Source organism: Dipodomys merriami, unplaced genomic scaffold (assembly GCF_024711535.1).
Source record: "Dipodomys merriami isolate MVZ:Mamm:240054 unplaced genomic scaffold, mDipMer1.0.p SCAF_14, whole genome shotgun sequence".
NCBI lineage: Eukaryota > Metazoa > Chordata > Mammalia > Rodentia > Heteromyidae > Dipodomys > Dipodomys merriami.
Window position 1 is genome coordinate 25095833 of NW_027202715.1, and position 8898 is coordinate 25104730.

Below are 8898 nucleotides of genomic sequence, written 5' to 3' on the forward strand. Positions count from 1 at the left end.
GGGAGGAAGAGAGAGAGATTATAATAAATCTAACATTAAGTTAATGATTCTGAGCATCTATTAGAACCATCTAGAGAATTAGAAAATATTAATACTAATAAGTTTACAGTGCCCCAGGGCATTTACATAAGAATATCTTAAGTAGGACCTGGATATGGATATTTTTTAAAACTCTCAAAATGATTCTAATGTGTTGCCAAGGTTGAAATACCCCATATAAATGGGTGTTGATTTCCATGATGAAGGAATTTATGTGCTATAACAAACTACCTCTATCATACCAGATAAAACCCCAGAACTTAAAAGGAAATATGCTGGTGACTTGACATAGACAACTGAAATGAAGTCCCTTTAAGACTCCTCCTACATTTTCTGGTGATTTATGTTGCCACAGGAATGTCCTGTTAAACCAGAAGTCTCTACAATGACCTGGAACTGCATTCCCCAATGGATTAAATAATATTAATACTATTAAATAAATAACATGAATATGCTAAAGATGAGGGCTTCTGATGCAGAAATTTTGTATTAACCATCATGTTCAGCCCATCTGCTGACTTACAAAACAGAATCCTTTACTTTGCAACCTATGTACCAGTGAGACTACCAGGTGCAAAGCCCTGGGCACTGTGGGGCTCTGTGCAGGGAGCACGCAACCCAGAACTTGCCCTTGCCTGGCGGAAAGCTCAGCCTAGACCTCACTCAATACCTCAGCACTCATCTCTGGTTCATATACACAATGCCTAAACAGCAGCTTTCAGGCTCATGCTTGTAATCCCACCCACTCAGGAAGGCTGAGATCTGAGAATCCTGGTACAAAGCCAGCTGAGGCAGGAATGAGTCTCTTTAACTCCAATAAACTACTTGGAAAAAGCTGGGTGTGGTACTGTTGCTCAAGTAGTAGAGCGCTAACCTTGAGAAAAAATAAAAAAGAAGTATCTCAAGAAAAAAACTTCAGAGCTTCTGGGATGGTTCTGTCTCTAATAGCTAATTATCTACATCTGGATAATGTTGAAGGACTTTGATCCAGGGTAGTACCAGTCATGTCAGATTGTGAGAGACATGGCAGCAAGAGTATTTAGTCCCTTCCACTGGAACAGGCTAGCTGTGCATTGCTGAAGTTGGGGGAATTCCCACAGGTTATATAAGAATGTGTCAGGACTTTCACAGAAAACAGCAAGCCTCTGTGTCTGTGGATTCTTACAAGGAGACATAACAGAAGTGTCCTGGACTAAATGAGTACTATTAGAAGAGAGGCATCCTAAGTTAACTTTGGGGCAATCAGTTTCTATTGGGGATATGGAAAAATGATCGGAGCATGTCAGCCCAAACCATCCCCTTTCTAAAAGGGTCAAACCCATGGACTGTACTGAAATGTTCCCTTAATAGTGACAGTCCTGGTTCCTTGAGTGGCCTATCATAGGCTGTGACAAATTTAAAGGATCATCACAATCAATCGTACATATAAAATTCTCTGATGGTTTTATTCCACTCATCTTCTCTATAATTCTTGATACTTCTCACTTGTAGCAAGTAGTTCTGGCTCCCAAATATGTCTGAGGACCATATGTCTCTTGGTTCAGAACTTAAAACTTCAAGTTAACATTGGTTCAAGATCCAGAAATTTTAATTTAAATAAGCAATTTTCCTCCTTCGCTTAACAAATATAGTAGGAGAGGGTCAACAGTGGCATGAAAATGAACCACTCATATGGCCTCTAGAAAGCTTAAGAGTCAAACTTAAGCACTAGTTAGCAATCACAGAAAGTAACTTAAGTGGTTAGAGCAAGTTGTACATGTAGGGAAAGCAGAATAATTCTTGGGTGTTTGGCCTCCCTCGAGTTTACAGCAATAGGAGTAGTTTATTCCTCTAGAAACAGTGTTGTCTCAGCCTTACACAACGTTGTTGAGTGCCCACGGCATGCTAACACACACAGAAATGGATAAAATATAGCTTTTATCCTTTAGAAGTTTATCAATGACTTCAATTTTTCTATTTTTGTCCAAACTTTACCCTGAGAAATGTTCCTAGTTTCAAAAAATGTTCAAAGAAAGTTGACGTTCGGCTTCATACTTCACCCATGAGTACTGAGGTCCTTAAGTCTAACCTTGAATATCATTACTGATGGTTGACTTATTCATCTTTCATTTTAAATATTTATTACTAGAGCATTTCTATATAAAGGTCTCTACAAACACTCAAATCATATAACGATAGATAACTTGACCCAGTGCATAAATTATAGTCCATAGCTCTTTAAAGTCTTAGCAAGCTGTCACCAATATTCTCAATATGTAGCTGCGATTTTTTGCATGTCCATCAACAGGCAAGTGAGTGTCACTGTGTACATTTATGAAGAGATGCATCACACACTGGGCATATACAACTTAGTACTTCTCCAAATATATTAAAAATAAAGTTCGTGATAAGTGTATATAGTGCTTGAAAATATTCAATGCACTTTTGTGGTGGATAATTTTTCTTATGATTATGAGGATCATCTCAATGCATATTAGATGCTGAAATCGAAATTAAAGAAAAAAGTTATATTCAGACTTCATAACCAAATGACTGGTGGAGAGACGTCAGGGGTTCATCACATTTATTTTTTCTTTCAATAATGGCCAATAGCTATGTGCTCATTAGTTAATCAGGTTAATAAATGAGAGGCTAAAATTATACATGCTCTTACAAGTGAAATATTTTTACAGAGGCAAAGGAAGTCTGAATAGTTCTGTTAGATCTGAATCCTCTGCCTTTGTGATGATTAATACCACCAGACAACAAAAGAGTAATTAGCTTCTCATTCTGACATGGCCAGTGACTCACCAAGTGGTAACTTGTTGGAAATTTTCAAAACCCACTGGACTGCATATCTTCATCTTTAAGGATTAGAATAAACAAAGCCTTGGGGCTCTTGAGTATGTAACTCCCGATGAATAATCTCTGAGGGTTTTTTGTATTTGTGACAGTCTTACATATAATAAAAATGATGGGGTTATTAAACCAGATTCTTCTAGGGTCAAGTTCATTTAATGACAGAAGTATATCCTTGGCTGAGGACAGTACAGGGCCAAGACTTGTGATAGAGATTCAGGAATTAAATTACTGAGCTGACAGAGGAGAATGGAACTTATGATATACTTTCCTTAGATAGGATAATGTAAATCAAAAGGCTTTGTGAACTATTTGGGGCTATGCATACCAGATATTGGGCATTATTAATTATAACCTTCGCTAGTTACTGAGGATCTAACAAATAGAACTGACTTCAACAAAGCTATGTCATAACAAGGGGACAGTTTGGAAGAGAATCTATTTCTTAATCTGATATTCTTCCATTTCTCCATTCATTTGGGGAATTCTTTTCACTGGTAAACTACCACAAGGAGAATGAAAGAGGTATCTCAGACTACCACTATCCTCAGTGAGGTTGCTATCTTGTAAATATCTGTAATAGTATCATCCATTTATAAAAAGGTCTGTGTACCATTTTCTCTGAATAGGTTCCAAGTTCAAGGGGGTTCAAACTAGACTTTTAATTTCTTTTGAAGTTCCTCGTGTTCAAAAACACTAACAGGCATATTGATCCTAGGACAATAACTATTTGATAGAAAACTAAAAGAAAAATCCGGTGATAGGGTTTAAACCCTCTAAAGAACTATGCAAATAAAAGCTATTCTTGATTTGTTAATTTTATTTGTATTTCATTTATTTCACTTATATTGTGCTGTTCTGCATATTTTTTAATTTTTATTCATTTTTTATTGTGGAAATACTGTACAGAGGGGTTACAATTACATGGGCAAGATAATGAATACATTTCTTATCAAGCATTGTAGCCTCCTCCTTTGTTTCCCCTTCCCATCCCTTCCCCTCCTCCCCCAGCCCCCCCACCCAATTCTCCCTGCTCCCCCCCCACCAAAGTTGTAAAGTTCATAATGACTTGTACTTCTCATTGTTGCAATGGGTCCACCTGTATCCTTATTTAAACAACTTGTTTTTCCCCTTCCCCTCCACAAATTATACCGACATCAAATACAGTGAAAGCAGGGGCTATACTGTGGGGGAGGGACATACAAAGCAACAAAGAAATAATCTTATAAAAGCGTTAGAAACAATTGCATGAAAGAAAAAAACATTTGAATACATATCTTAGGGTTCATTTCCCTAACATCACCTTATCTGACCTTTTCTGCTTGACTAAGACATATACTAGATATTGCAAATAAGGGAAACCATGGGACCTATGTTTCTTTGGGCTTGGCTTACTTCACTTAATATAACTTTTTCCAAGCCTTTCCATTTCCTAACATGTGGGGCAATGTCATTCTTTCTGATGGAGGCATAGAATTCCACTGTGTATCTATGCCACATTTTCTTGATCCATTCATTTACTGAGGGGCATCTGGGTTGGTTCCATATCTTAGCTAAAGTAAATAATGTTGCAATAAACATAGTTGTGCTGGTAGCTTTAGTGTGGTCTTGTTTGTAAACATTTGAGTAAATGCCCAAAAGTGGGATTTCTGGGTCATAGGGGAGCTCTATGTGGAGTCTTCTGAGGAACCTCCTTGAACTAAAGGCCTAATATATATAAGTGCTCTATCACTTGAGCTACATCCCAGTCGGTCTGTTTTGTAGTCTGATTTTGAGACAGAGCCTCATTAATGCTTTCCTAGGCAAATCTCAAAATTCAACATTCTTCTGCCTCCACCTCCTGAATACCTGGGATTACAAGCAGGTACTGCCATATCTAGCCACTAATGGAAGTTCTTATTTATGGTTGAGACTTCAATTTTGTAACTTGAGATGGTTAGATATTGAATATCATCTCACAAAGAGAAATAATTCAGAATCCACACAGAGCAAAATTGCTAATACAAACAGAACGAAGCAACTTTCCTAGAGGACTAACAATGTGTAAGATATTGTGTTAAATGTTCATATTTGTTATCTTATCCACATGCCACAATCCCGTTTAGCTAGGATTTATTTCCATTTCATACATCAAAAGGTAAAGGGTTTGGAGATGATAAAAAATATTTTAGAGTGGTAGAACTGGCTGATGGATCCAGATATCTGGAAAGCAGGTACTTTACCATTGCTGAATATTAATTCTAGGTGATTTACAGAATAAATATTATCTAGAGTTTTAGAGCATTTTAGACTAGAGGTTTTTGATGAGGAATGACTTTGGCATCTAAGAAAGCAAGGTCATATTAGAAAACACTTGTGGGTGTTGTAACTATAAAGATGCTACAAAATCTCGTGGACAGAGGCCAGAGATGATGCTTGATATTTTGCACTATGAAGAGCTCCTTCCAATACTGAATATTGAGCAATCCTCCTTCAAATATTCAGAGACAGTTCCTGATCTAGTGTGTGTGTGTGTGTGTGTGTGTGTGTGTGTGTGTGTGTGTGTGTGTGTGTGTGTGTGTGTGTGTGTGTGTGTGTGTGTGTGTGTGTGTGTGTGTGTGTGTTCAGTTTTTGGTTAGTGTTTTTATCTTCTTCTTATGGCTCAGGCAGTTAAAAATATACATAGCCCAAAAGACAAATGCAAGATCAGGCAAGCATGGTAGGCTGGCTGTGATCCCAGAGTATCTCCAAAGTTAGTGTCATAGATGATATTGTTTTCCAGAAGTCAGAAGAGTCTCTTCTTTATGTTACTTTCTGGCTGCATTTGAAATCTAAGAAGGTGTAGTTTAGAGGTAGGCTCTTCACAACCATCCTCAACAGCAGTTGTTAATGTAGACCCATATCCTCTACTGTTTTAAAATATAAAATATAGCAGAAATCTTTCCAAAATTTGAAGCACTTTCCACCTAACAGTTATATGGCTTTGTCTGTGAAAACCCAAGATAAATAGTTACAGTAATTTCATGGTACTTTAAGCCACATTTTGTTTTGTTAATCTCTGGATTTTCAGGGACCATTAGAAATCCCTGAGTGAATCTTGGAATAATGAAAAGTACACTCCACCGAAGATTTTAGGTACTCTGCTATTACTGCATTGATTAAGAAACACATTTCTAATCATTTTTTTGCAATTTTAAGTTGTAATAAAATGAGTCTTAACCAAAGTGCCCTTTACCATCTAAATGCTTAGATTGGAGACAGGAGGCCAAATTGAGAATTGATTAACATTTCAAAGCCACAGTGCTACATTGTTTAATGCTAAATTGTACTTCAAACAAGAATTGGTTTCTACACCATAGCAAAATAACTGTTCTCTCTTCCCATTTCCCATTTAATATAAAATATGGATAGTGAATATTTAGAGAATAAGATTGAATAATGCAATCGTTAAATGTTTCAGATGAAGCCATAACAATATCTTTTACAGAATCCATGTTCTCCAAGTCATTTTTATGACTTGGAAAAACAATTATTACAGAATAAGCAAGATGGAAAACCAACCAGTGCTGAACCCATTAGTATAAATTATGTATTCATAAAACTGATAATAGACATTTATTTCTAAAAATTCTTAAAGCGCAGGTAATAATGGAACCAGTCAGCAACGTGCCACTTGCAATTAATCACTCTTTTCATATTCACAACATTCAATTTTTCTTGCTATTTGAGAGAGTAATGATTAATTGATAAAAGTTTAACAAGTGCACTAATAGCAGGTGCTTTTAATTGCAAAGTCTTCAGGATGATTCTCCCCGAACCTACTTTATGCTAATTTGTATAGCATTAGTCATAACACTTTATGATTTTACTTTTAAAATGACTTTTCTTTTAGACACCCTAATTTAATTAAGAATTTTAACTAGTTACATGTATCAAGAACACCAATGAATTTTAAATTTGTGAGTTTGATTACCATAAGAGATTAACAAGAGGACTCATAAAAATGCACAGGCTGCCAATTAGAAGCATCAACACTGTGTAAATTAGAATTTGTTAATTGGTTTAGCAAATGTAAATTCAATTTTTTGAAATTTTATGAACTGAAAAATTGATTATATTTTCAGCAGCCTCTAGAAATATCTTATTAGTTGATGATATTTGTTTCAGTAGTTGCTTAGATTTTTTACTTGTATTTTAGCCAAAAATGTTTGCTTCATTAATTTAAAAAAATTAGCATTCATTTTTCATCCACACATATTTTCTCCTTACCATCACATTATTAAATGAATACTTAAGTATACATTTCTCTTTCATCTGTGTTTTCTCTCAGCAAGACAGTAAAATATGCATTCTAGGTAAGGTTTACTATTTCGTACTTGCAATATTAAAGTGCATGTAATTAATTTAGTTTCCTTAAACAGTATGTGCTTATGAAAACCTATGAATGCTTTTACAAAACACAGATTGAAACAGCATTTTAGGCATGCAGATTAATACTGGTTGCCTCTAGGAAATAGACCTAGCAATCTTGCATTTTATAATTACAGGAAAGTCAGAATTATGTTTTAGTATGCATTGTGGAATGGCAGGTCCCTTAGCAATGTAATACCAAAAATTTATTCTTAGACAAGTTTATACACAGTCTAATCATGAATCTTCTAACAGTTACTTCTGTGCTGAGTTATCATCTGTAAATTTAGGAGAGAATTTAGAAGAGAACTGCAATATTCCTATGGTCTAGTGTATGTATTTTAAGTAAGGAAGTAATGGAAGAACAGCACACTCAATTGCTCTTTAAACTCAGCAGTTTGTATTTACCAGAAACTTGACTCTTTTGAAGGTAATAATGAAGTCCTCAGAACTTCTTCAGATCACTCCAGTGTTGTGTCTGAGAAATCACAAGGCTAGTGAACCTCCCATTAGGGCTCCAAATTCAACAGGTCTGTTTGGTCATCAAAAACTTTGTCTAACTAACTGAAGTTAGTGATATGTGTCCAAATAGATAAAACACAGGATAAAATCAAAGGGTGAAGAAAGCACAATCAAAGTGACTTTTCTTAGATGAAAGGGGTAGGAACGGGTTTAACATTTATAGAGAATATACTTTACATATTTACTTCTGTATTTCATCTTTAAGTAGGAACTGCAACCTACACAGGTTGACTTGGGAACCGAATAGTGGAAGTGTAGTTGTGGAACCTAGACTTAAAAGGGATGTAGTCAATAGAAAAGAGCCAGTATTGTAGGAATCTGAGTGGGATTTCTAGACTTCTAATATACCAAGTGCATTATATATACCCTGAATTTACCTTCCATTCGACACAACTCTCCCCAACATGACCTTCATGCTATATGCTCTTAACCAAAACATCAGTAGGGGCTGGGAATGTGGCTTAGTGGTAGAGTGCTTGCCACCCATGCATAAAGGCATGGGTTTGAGGCCTCTAAACCACATAAACAGAAAAAGCCAGAAGTGGCCCTGTGGCTCAAGTGGTAGAGTGCTAGCCTTGAGCACCAAGAAGCTAAGGGACAGTGCCCAGGCCATGAGTTCAAGCCCCAGGACCGGCAAAAAATAAAAAACAATAACATCAGTAGAAGCAACCTCAATTCTCCCAACAAATTTTTAAAATAGATTTGGATGCAAGTGAAATATTACACAGTTTATTGATAACCAAGATGTAAGTAATGCATGCAGGATTATCCACAACTGATTTAGTTATTGACACACGAATATTGTTGCATATCTATTACGTGCCAAGTTTTTCATGAGAGACCTCATCAGAAATCAAACAAACCTATCTCCCACATTTTAGTGGGAGATTAAAAAAACTAACCAAATAAAATGCAATTTCAGAAGTTGACAACTTCTGGAAAGAAATGTAAAAGAGATGAAAAGAGTTGAGGTAGAGATGATTCTTAAATATGTCTTTGACACATTAGAACCTTGTACCATTCTGAGGCTCAAAAGTTCTTAAGAGATAGGGATGAACATATTTCCAGCAGAGGGAAAGTCAGAAAGAATGTTGTGAATTAGGAGCAAAA